The sequence below is a fragment of the Arachis hypogaea genome, chromosome 20, assembly GCF_003086295.3.
Source record: "Arachis hypogaea cultivar Tifrunner chromosome 20, arahy.Tifrunner.gnm2.J5K5, whole genome shotgun sequence".
In the NCBI taxonomy this organism is placed as follows: Eukaryota; Viridiplantae; Streptophyta; class Magnoliopsida; order Fabales; family Fabaceae; genus Arachis; species Arachis hypogaea.
In genome coordinates this window covers 51,173,604-51,185,286 of record NC_092055.1, presented here as the reverse complement: position 1 = coordinate 51,185,286, position 11,683 = coordinate 51,173,604, and positions in this window count along the sequence as shown.

Sequence of the window (11,683 nt, the reverse complement as noted above, 5' to 3'; positions counted from 1 at the left end):
CAAGTTCTAATCCTCTCCCTTGGAAAGGACTAGTGTCAGTGATTAGAGGGCGACCCAACGCTAAACCCAACTATAATTTTACTCTCGAGCATCCAACTCAAGGTCCTCCTTTCAATCAACTCCCAATCAAGTTATGGAACTACTCGCTCATTATGAATGCAAACTTCGCAAAATAAGAAAGGGAAATAAAGAAAGACATGATAAATAATAATCAAAAGGATCAATTAAAAATAAAAATAGTTCTTGTATTAATAAATTCTAAAAGTAAACCAACAGTAACTCTGAATAAATTAAGGATATGAAAGAGTAAGTGACAAGTAAGGAAACAAACTAGAATGATGAAGTCTTGACGGAGGTAATAACTCTTCTCAATATCCCAATCCAAAAAGCAATAAAATCAAAATCCTAAGAACTATGAATGTGTAGAGAGAAAACCTAGAGGAGGGGTAAAATCAGATCTCCCACTAAAATTATGCGGAATGAATATTGTTTTGGTCTCTGCATGTTCCCTAGCTCTAATCTGCTTTTCTGGGCCGAGAAATGGGTCAAAACAAGGCCCAAAATCGTCCCCAGCGAATTCTATAGATTCTGCAGATCGCGCACGTCACGCGATCGCGTCATCCAAGCGTTCGCGTCATCCACCGTTTTGCCTTGCCACGCGTGCACGTCGTCTATGCATTCGCGTCACTTGTGCAGTTTCCAATCCTGCATTCGTGTAGGGCATGCGAACACGTCACTGCAATTTCCTCTATTTCGCGCGGTCGCGTGAGCCATGCGTCCGCGTCACTTCTCGCTGGTCATCTCCTCCATTTCTTGTGTTCCTTCCATTTTTGCAAGCCTCCTTTCCAATCTGCAAGTCATTCATGCCCTATAAAGCCTAAAACACTTAACACACAGATCACGGCATCGAATGGAATAAAGGAGAATTAAAATACATAATTAAAAGTCTCTAGGAAGCAAGTTTTCAACCATGGAGTAATTTTGGGAAGGAATTGTAAATACATGCTAATTTAATGAATAAGTGGGTAAAGATTTGATAAAACCACAATTAAACACAATATAAACCGTAAAATAATGGTTTATCATAGCTGTACCTGGTATTTTTCATCCGAGACGAGAATTTCGACAGTTGATTAGCCGTGCAGAAACCGTAGAGGACCATTTTCACTGAGAGGATCTTACAGCTTGCCATGGAAGGAAGTAACGCATGGTTGGAAGAAGGCAATAGGAAAGAAGAGGTTCAGAAGCAACAAAGTATCTCCAGACGCTTATCTGAAATTCCCACCAATGAATTACATAAGTAACTTTATCTTATTTTATGTTTTATTTATATTTTAATTATCAAAACCTCATAATCAATTGAATCTACCTGACTGGGATTTACAAGGATAACCATAGCTTGCTTCAAGCTGACAATCTCCGTGGGATCGACCCTTACTCACGTAAGGTATTACTTGGACGACCCAGTGCACTTGCTGGTCAGTTATGCGGAGTTGTGAAGAAGTGTTGAGATCACGATTCCGTGTACCAGCTGCTGCCTGAAATTTATTAATTATGCACTCTACGAATGCATTTTGATGAAACATCAATTTAAGCTTCATTTTGCTTTGTGATTATTTGGTTTGATGTCAAATTTGTGGTGCATATCATCCTTTACTAATTAGTTTGCCAACTATGCACTTCTTTGCTGATTTTGTTCTTGAGACCAAATTCGATTGAAATTGATAGTTTTGATTATTCTATTTGGTAATTTTTAGTGCATAGCCTGAATTTTATCACTGGATTGATGCTGTTGCATATTCATGAAATGTTGCAAAATGGACAACCACATACATAGCCATTTGTTCCATTATGTTTTTGAGCAATGCACTTTGTTTTTCAATCAAGCACTACTTTGGACAAGAAGCTAGGTACAGGTGGTCATTTCTTACTTCGCAACATGAATATGTGTATGCTTTCAGTATGACTTTGATTTTTGCCTTTTGTGCCAATTTTTCCAAACTCTTTTCAATTTCCAAAGCACAATTGCAATAATCAATTTCTTCCAACTCAATTCACCTACATAATGTACCTAGGTCATATACATGCTTTCATTGTTTGTTCATCCATTCATTGGTTACTTAGGTTGCTTAATCTTGGGAAACCACATTTCTTTTGAACATCTCACTGTTTTATACATGTTTTCCTTGGATTGAATGTCTGTTTACTCTAGTGGCTCTTACTTGAACTGTTTGATTATGTCTTCTGAATTCTGTGATTTTTATCTGCTTCTCCTTAGTTGTATTCTGTTTTCGTCTTTTTCAGAAAGACTCAAAAAGGGAAAGAGAAAGCCAATCCGTTGGCTCGCTCTCTTCTTGTGCCTCCCAGTACCCTACCTGACACATTCATCTCGACCGGATGTCTGTCTACATCAGTAAGCAGCCATTCCTGCCATACGGCGATTACGATGGACTGCCACAGAAGAAGAGGAAGACCACTGAGCCACCATCATCCTCAGCAGAGCCATCAGCACCTTCAGCACTCCTACAGCTCCCGCACCTACACTCCGACCTCAGACGCCATTTGAGTTATGTCCGGAGATCCTCCAGGCCATCCACCGCTTTGAGTGCCGCAACGCTTGCCGCTTCCAGTGGATAGTGGCAAAGTTTGAGGGTAGAGACCCTGGCCACCTCCTCCAGATACACCTGAGCCCGAGGCCGAGGAGCCTGCATCTGAGGAGCCAACAGCTGAAGCTGGCCAGGTAATCGAGCCCCAGGAGCAGCCTGAGTAGAGACCCACGGAGCCCATGGTTGAGGAGGAAGTATTTTAGAGAGCTGAGGAGCCTAGCATTGAGGATCCTACAGATCATATGGTTGAGGAGCCCACAGTTGAGGAGCCTAGAGTCGAGGAGCAGGCAGCTGGATCTGAGCCGATAGTGGAGATGACAGTTGAGTAGCCAAGAGCTGAGGCCGCCCCAGTGACATCCAGAGCCGTGATTGTTTATCAGCGTCACTATCACCCACCACCATCTAACGGTGGAACTTCTCACGATTGATTTTCCCCGATTGATTATTTGGCATGGAGGACCGTGCATCATCTAAGTGTGGGGGAGGTTCTTCTATTTTTGGGTATAAATATTCTCTTCCGAACACTTGTCATTTTAGTTTATTTTCAGCCTTTATTACGCTTTTTTGTGGATACCTTTAGTACTTTGACTTATGCACATTTTACCTTGGTATATATATTAGTTGCTTCTTGTTATCTTTACTTTTGCACCTTCATTTTGGTATATACATACATATTGCATCTTTATATTGCTTGGTACATAGTATAGATATGGATTGTGATTGGATGATGTGAATAGCGTATGCCTAGCTCATTTTGATCCTAATTGTTCATGTTACTTTTTGCTTGTTGAAAATTAGGAGAAGAACTAGGAAATTTTGAAAAAAATTTGGCATCCATCACATACATACATATATAGGAAATAATTTTGGTGAAAAACAACAAGAACGTTCCAAGAATTTTGGGCTTTCTATTGAATTGATTGGAAAACTGTTTTCAAACTTGCTTAAATGATTTCTCATGGAATGTAGAAGAGTAAGGAACTAATACCTTGTGAGTTTTTGAGCTATATTGAGTGGTTACACATTTTAACCACCAATTTTTGTTCTTGTGTGCTATATCTCTTCTATGATTGTAATCTTAGTTTTGCTTGATTCTTTATTTCCAATGATTGATGTTTTGAATTGCATTGAGCATGATTAAGGCCATCTTTATTTAAAAGCTTACTTTTCCCATATAGCCTACCCTTTTGCATTTACCATTGTTAAACCCCTTTTGAGCTTTATTTACCCCATTTTTCTTGATATTAGCACATCACAACCTTAAGCGGAAAACCATGAATTACCTTGGATTGTATCCTTGATTAGCTTAGGTTGAAGGAGGGTGTTACATCTAAGTGTGGGGGAGGTTCTTTTGGGAAACTTTGGTAGTAAAAAAAATGTTTGATTTGGGTATTCTTTGAAAATTTTGGAAAATGGGAACTGTTCCGAGGATTACCTGAAACTGTAGGCCGATCTTGGATGAGATCTTCTGTGCTGATCGAAGATGATGTGTCCGACTGTAAGTGGAGGTCGGAGCTATCGTATCCGACTTGTTGAGCTTGGCTGCACTACTGATCCTTTGTCACTGGAGGGTGGGGGGTACCTGCAAGGGACTCCGATGCTTAAGTTAGAAAGGGTATTGAGCAGGTTTTTTAGTAGAATCAGAGTATGAGTTATACCTGGGTACTCCAGTGTATTTATAATGGTGTGGAGTGACCTTTTTTGATAAGATAAGTTAGTTATCTTATCTTATCTTATCTTATCTTTGGGTGAGGTCATCTTATCTTCAAGGGAACCGCCCTTATCTCTGTAGGCCTGGGCCACTTTTGGATTTGGGTCGTGTTCCTCTCTCTAGGACCTTTGTTGGGCTTCCCTGGTGAGTTGGCCGAGCTCTTTGAGAAGAGGTCGGATAGTCTGACTGGAAAGAGATCGGTTGCCTTGTCGCTAAACATCCCGGGTCAGATAGCTCGACCCAGGGTATGAACAGTGCCCCTGCTCGAGCTCGGTCTTTCTTTCTGAGGTCGAGTCTTAGTTTCAGGACTTCAATCCTTCTCTGGTGAAGCCGAACTCGAGCATTTTGTCGACTTCATCTTTGTAGATTTCTTTTTTTTTGAATGCGGAACGTTTTCTTTTGCTTCTTCTTAAAAGCGCGCGCTTTTGCATTAGCGCTCTTAGCCTTGGGAATATGCGAGGGTTTAATATCCTCATTAATTGGTTTTTAATTCCCCCGTTTCCCTTGGCGTCTTTATTTTGAATTTCACATTCGGAAAAACGGTTTCTCTTCTCCGTAATTTCCCTTTTCTTTCTCTCCTTCTGTTTTTGCCTAGAGTTTGCAGTTTTTGCATTTCTCCCTGCGACACTGCCTGGTTATTATTTTTTTCTCGCTGTGGAGGGCGATTTATCTTCAACTTTCTTTCAAAGCTTTCTGCTTTTTCCAGGTTGGTTTCTCCTTACTTTCTTTGTCGCTTGCGTTATGTTATTTCTGTTTTTAGTTTCTTCGAAAGTTTGAACCTTTGTATTGCTATGCATCTGTTTGTTTATTGCTTGTGGGGTTTTGCTTGCTTTCTGTATTCTAGGGTTCGTACCATTTATTTTTCTTCTTCTGTGAACTGCATGAACCTGCTTGCTTTCTCGAAAGATTGCTCCTTTGATGTCTTTCGCCTATGTTGATAGTTTTCTTTGCTGGTGAATTTTGTGGAAGATAACGATGCTTTTTACTTTCCTGGAAAAGATTGTGTCTTTGATACCTTTTTCTTGATATGCTTTATTATTTGGTCGCTTTGTTTGTTGACTATGACTGAGACTGTGGGTCTGGAATGTGGTTATTTTGATGGTTTTATCTGTGACTCATGACTTTCTATTCAGAGTTGTCATTTTAGTTGAAAAGAAAAAATAGGGTCATTATCTTCCTGTATCGAGGTGTAGGCTTGTAGGTTTTCCTGAGTCCTTGTTCTGCCTCCAAAGGATGCCCCTGGATCTTTTTGGTGTAGGTCCCGAGGTTTCCTTTTATCGCTTGTACTGCGCTGGATTGTGTTGGCCGAGTTGTTTTGACTTCGTCCGAGATGTTTTTTAGTAATCCAATCTTCTTTTCTTGTTTGTAGGACTAGTTGGCTATGTCTTCTCGCAAAAATATTGTCGAGGCGTCTTCTAAGGTTCCTGAGGGGATGTCTGATTGGTTGGACTCTGATAAACCCATATTTTATGATATGTATTGTGCTCAATTTAGGTGATTTATTCAATCCTTCACTCACTTATTTATGTAAATTGCATGGTTTTACTTTCCCTTCCTTATTATGTGATATATGTGAAATACATGTTTTCTATGCTTTAAAATTATTTATTTTAATTACCCTTTATTACCATTCGATGCCGTCATTTGTGTGTTGAGAAGTTTCAGATCTTCTAAGGCAGGAATGACTTAAAGGATGGAAAGGAAACATACAAAAATGGAAGGAAAGCACAAAATGGAGTTTCTGAAGAAACTGGCAGCGACGCGAACGCATGGACGACGCGGCAGCATGCCTAGCGCGAAAAGACAGCGACGCGAACGCGTGACTGACGTGGACGCGCGCCTTAAGCAAAACACAGATGACGCGGACGCATGACCGAAGCGAATGCGTGATAAGGAAAACTCCAGATGACGCGACCGCATGACCCACGTGGACGCGTGACAGGCGCCACGCACCAGAAATTACAGAAAATGCCCCCAGCAATTTCTGAAGCCCTTTTTGGCCCAGATCCAAGTCCAGAAGGCACAGATTAGAGGTTATGAAGTGGGGGAATGCATTCATTAAAAGAGAGCTCTCGAATTATCCACTTTTCATAGTCTAGATGTAGTTTTTAGAGAGAGGTTCTCTCCTCTCTCTTAGGTTTTAGGATTAGGATTTCTTATTATTTCAATTTAGTATTCCAACTTCTTATCAGGTTCAACATTCCTTTACTTTATATTTCCCTTTTGCTTTCAGATATTTTAATGCTTTCCTTTAATTACTTTTGTTGCCCAATTGGCTTATGAACCATTCATGTTTAGATTTGATTTTCTATTTAATATAATTTGAGGTATTTTAGAATTATGATTGCTTTCCTTTATTTACATTAATAATTTGCAATTTCTTCCTTTTGGCTTTGGTTGATTAATTGGCAACTCTTGAGTTATCAAACTCATCGTGACTGATAATTGTTATTTTTGCCAATTGAATTAAACTCCAATAACTCTAGTCCTTTCTTATGAATTGACTAGGACCTGAGGATCAAACTAATTGGTCCACTTGACCTTCCTTTGCTTTAGCAAGGGCTAACTAAGTGGGATTAAATTTCAATTCTCATCACCATTGATACGGATAACTAGGATAGGACTTCCAAATTCTCATACCTTGCCAAGAGTTTATTTTACAGTTATTTATTTACTTTATTTGTCATTTAAATTATTTGTTCCTTACCTTTAAACCCCAATTTACAAATCTCATAACCAATAATAAGAACATACCTCCCTGCAGTTCCTTGAGAAGACGACCCGAGGTTTAAATACTTCGGTTATCAATTTATTTAGGGGTTTGTTACTTGTGACAACCAAAACTTTTGTAAAGAAGGAATTCTTGTCGGTCTAGAAGCTATACTTACAACGGGGATTTGTTTTTAGAAAATTCTAGATCGCACGAGAGTTACGCTCTTTCAAAAATGGCGCCATTGCCGGGGAACTGCAATCGTGTGCCTTATTATTGGTTATTGTAAATATTTTTCTTTTACTTGTTTATTTATTTTTGTTTTTCTCCTTTATATTTTTAGCTACTATGAATTCTCACCCCTCTCACTTTGAGTTTGGTTCTAATACTGTTGAAGGGAACGGAAGTTATAGCAGGAACATGCATCAAGGTCAGAGAAATCAAAGATGGATGGAGCCAAGAGGATTTGATCAACCCTTTAGGCAACAACACCCTCTAAGATATCATGGACAAAGACCATTCTACAATGCATACTAAGCTGATAGATATGGTGGACAACCTTGTAACTACCAACAAGCTCCACCATGTGCCTATAGACCATCCTTTCAACATAACTTTGAACTACCCCACTCACAAGCTCCTTTTCACCATTCACCACCGTATGATCCTTATTTACCCCAGTTCCAATCCAATTACTCCTAAACACCACCACTTCCCTATGTACCATGTCCAAATCCACCACCTCGAGAATCACAGGCTCGCCTCAAGGAAACAGTAGATCAACTTCATACAACTCTTCATCAGCTGGAGCAAGCAATACATCAATTATCTTCCAGACGTTTAGACCCTCAAGGAACTCCAATAGCTTTATGTGGAGAATCTAATGACGAACGTAGCATGAAGGAGACACTAGAAACCCCAGAGGGCAGTAATGAGCATAACTTTATTCTGGAACAATTGGAGGAAGCTCAAATTATCCAAGAAGAAGAAGTACTGATTGAAGATTTAGGAGATGCTGAACCTCCACGGGAATCCAGAGTTGTGAAAAATTCCTCTAGGACGTTACAATTAATGCTAAGGAGGGTAGTGCACAACTCCTAAAGTAGGTATTTCAGGAAGAACTAGACGGAATAACCCAAGATGCACGTTTCCTTGATGATGATAGTCTCAAGTCAAGTTTTCCTAGTAATGAACTTGCATCCGCAAGTGAATTCTCTGAGATTGAAGAACCTTATCCAAGTGAATACGAAGATGATGTCGAGGTAGATTTTTCTCAACCTCCAATTTATGACTTGAGTGATGCGGAAGATGTCTTAGACTTTGATCAAGACGTGGTTGCATTTGAAGAATTTTGCAAAGCAATGGAGGAATTCACAGAAGATTACAAGGGAGTAGAACTTACAGAACCACTGGAAACACCTATCCCAAGGCCATTACCACCCAATACAAGCTTCAAGTGGGTACAATCCTTAACCTTTAACTTTATTTTTCCACTTGAATATGGTTTGCTTGAAACAGATGGCCAGCTTAGAGCTCTATGCGACTTTAAGAGTAAGAGAAAAATGGCTCGTACTCAGAGCTGGTGCACAAGGTTCAATAAGGTTCCACGCTTCAACTCGAAGTGCACTGATTGGTATCATGTTCAATCGAATGGATCTCGGAAGACGTTTAGTCATCTTGGTGAGAATACAATTTCTAAGCTGCCCGGATGGAAGAATATAGATCAAGACAAAGGCGGATTTAAAAGCAAAGTTTGGGATCTTGGAATCTATTATGACATTCACCACCCCGAGAACCTGAGAACCTGTTTGAAGCTACTCAAGGGCTTCACATACCTAGTTTGGGACCCCAGAGGCTGTTGGCATTCCAAACATTGGTGGAGATTTCTGGATGAATTTAAGTATAAGCCGCCATAACAGGAAGCTCATCCAATGTCCAACTTAAGGACTTTAACTAAAAGTGCTAGGTGGGAGACAACCCACCATGGTATGATTGTTTCTGTTTTCATTTTATTTCGTTTTGTTTATTTTTATATTGTTTTATTTTCATTGAACCTGGATATTATTCGTAAGCATTTGCATTAGCATTACATACTGCATAACGGCATAATTGCATATCAAAAAAAAAAAAGAAAAAAAAGCGTGCGACGCGATTGCATTGCTAAAGCGTTCGCGTGATCTGGAAATCAGTGTCAAAATCCAACGCCCAGAAATTTGGGCTGGAATCGTGCGGCTGTTGTGTGTTTAGCACAAAACAGCCCACGCCTTCGCGCCCCTGACGCGAACGAGTCACTTATATAACACCCATCCCACGCAAAATCGTGAGCGACGCGATCGCATCGTGTGGATTGCACAACACCCCAAAGGAGACAAAGAGTTGCGCTGAAACGACGCTGGAATTGTGCGTTTAGCACAATTTCCAGCGACATGGTCGCATGCCTCACGCGACCGCGTCATGCATTCTTTTACCCATTCCATGCGATCGTGTCAACCCCCCGTCCACCCTATTCACGCGACTGCGTGCCCCACGCGTTCGCGTGGATTCAATTTCACTAACCCCCAGTGATGCGAAACCCTACCCCGTCGCGCCCCCCATTCCCCTTCTTCTCCCTTTCTTCAGCATAACCCACCCCCAACCACCACCACTCCCAGCCAACCCCCTCCAACCGCCGCTCCACCGTCGACCACCCAGCCACGACCACGACGCCACCCCCTTCTTCCTTCCCTCTCTTTCTTCTCTTTCACTTCTCTTCTTCCATCCACCACCGCTGCCCCTCCGCGACCACCACCACCACCGCGCCGTCACCGCCGCGCATCCCACCACCATCACCCTTACCCTCTTCATTTCCCCCTCCTGAACCCCCTCTCCACTTTACCCCCACCCGGAACCCCCCTGCCACCAAACAGCCACCAACCGCCACACCAATCACCCTGTTCTGCCACGCCACCGTGCCCCTCCCAGCACCACAGCAACCACACCCCCACCATCTCTCAGTTCCTTAGCTTAGTTCATACGCCTACCAGGTTCCGCTGAACGCCACCTTTCTTTTATTCCTAGTTATTTTCATATTTTTTTCAGTTTATGTTTAAATTTAGGCTAGTTAGAGATGTATGTTGTACTGGATTCTAGGTGGTTAGGTAGCTAGGATGTGGTTAGTGGATTTAGGCCTGATTAATTGCACTGTTCTTGCTACTTGTTTTATAATTTTCGTAATTCTGCTATTGCTGTGATCTAAGTATTGTTCATATGATGTTCTTACTGTTCATGTTGTTATTGCGATTGCTCTTTCATGTTCATATTATCTATCTCTATTTGCAGTTTATTTTAATTTATATGAACTATTCTGCTGCTGTTTATTTTCTGGGAACATCCAATTTTAGCCAAAATGCTGCCCAATTTTCTGTAAATCGTTTTGATTCTCATTCATGCATTGGTTTTGGAATTTTCAATTTTGCTTTCCTTAGCTTTCACCAAACCAATTCATGAATGCACGGGCCAGCATTCTTATTCCTTTTGTTTCCCGGTTAATAAATCACGTTATTGTTGATTAGATTTCAATTTTCGCTATTGGTATATTTATATGAATCATCAACAACTTGATTTCCTTGCTTGAATATGAGTTGTCTGTTGCTTCAAATTGTGAAATACTTGTTACTTAGAAACCAATCATCATGCCACTTACTCTGACTTTCTTTTTACTAACTCACTGATTTTTGCTTCCTAACCTCTTTTTTAATTTAAAACTACTTTTAACTTTCTAACCACCCCCTCTGCTTTTTGACTAAATCCTTACTTTTACTTTTTAACTCAAGGCATGATTATGGTTTTTCCTAATTAACATGAATTCTATTTATATATTACATTTTGGATTGAACTTTCACATCTCAGCTTTTTAAACCCCAAAACACTCCAAAATGCATAATTATTCAACTCATTTCATTTTTCTACTGCTCCTTTGCCACTTTGTGCTTATCTTGTTATTTGCCTACTTGTTTTCCTACTTTTATTATATCCTAGATTTCTATTTTTTAGGATGTCTGACACTCAAAGAAAAGGAAAAGGCAAAGCAATAACTAGCAAACGGAAAAGAGGTGAATCCTCTATGTCTCTCCTGGAGCTTATGCATGATGACTCCAGGCGGGAGAAGTACTTTACCCCACAGGAGAAGGCTAACCAGCTCTTCCCTGCCAATGATCCAATTAAGTTTGCAAACCGATACTGTGAGCTGAAGTATCCAGTGTTTGCTACCTCCAAAAATCTGTACCTGGAGAGGACTTTGAAAATTCCAGAAGAACTACAGCAGTACACCTCTGATCAGATCAAACAAAGAGGCTGGTTCTTCTTGGAGAGAAATTTGACTGAAGTCAATGCTTCCTGGGTAAGAGAGTTTTACTGCAATTATTTCAAGACTTCCCTAGATGCAGTGCACCTCAGAGGAAAACAGATACTGGCCACTGAAGAGGCCATTGAGGATATTCTGTGCCTTCAGCCTAAGTCAGATCAGCCTGACGGTTAACAAAAGGCTGAAGAGGATATGAGGTTCCTGAGATTCGACTGGGATGCTGTCAAGGAGAGGATAGCCCTTGACCCTACTGTCCCATGGGTCATGTGTAAGAACACCACCATGCCTAAAGGAATCAAGCGGATACCCTTGAA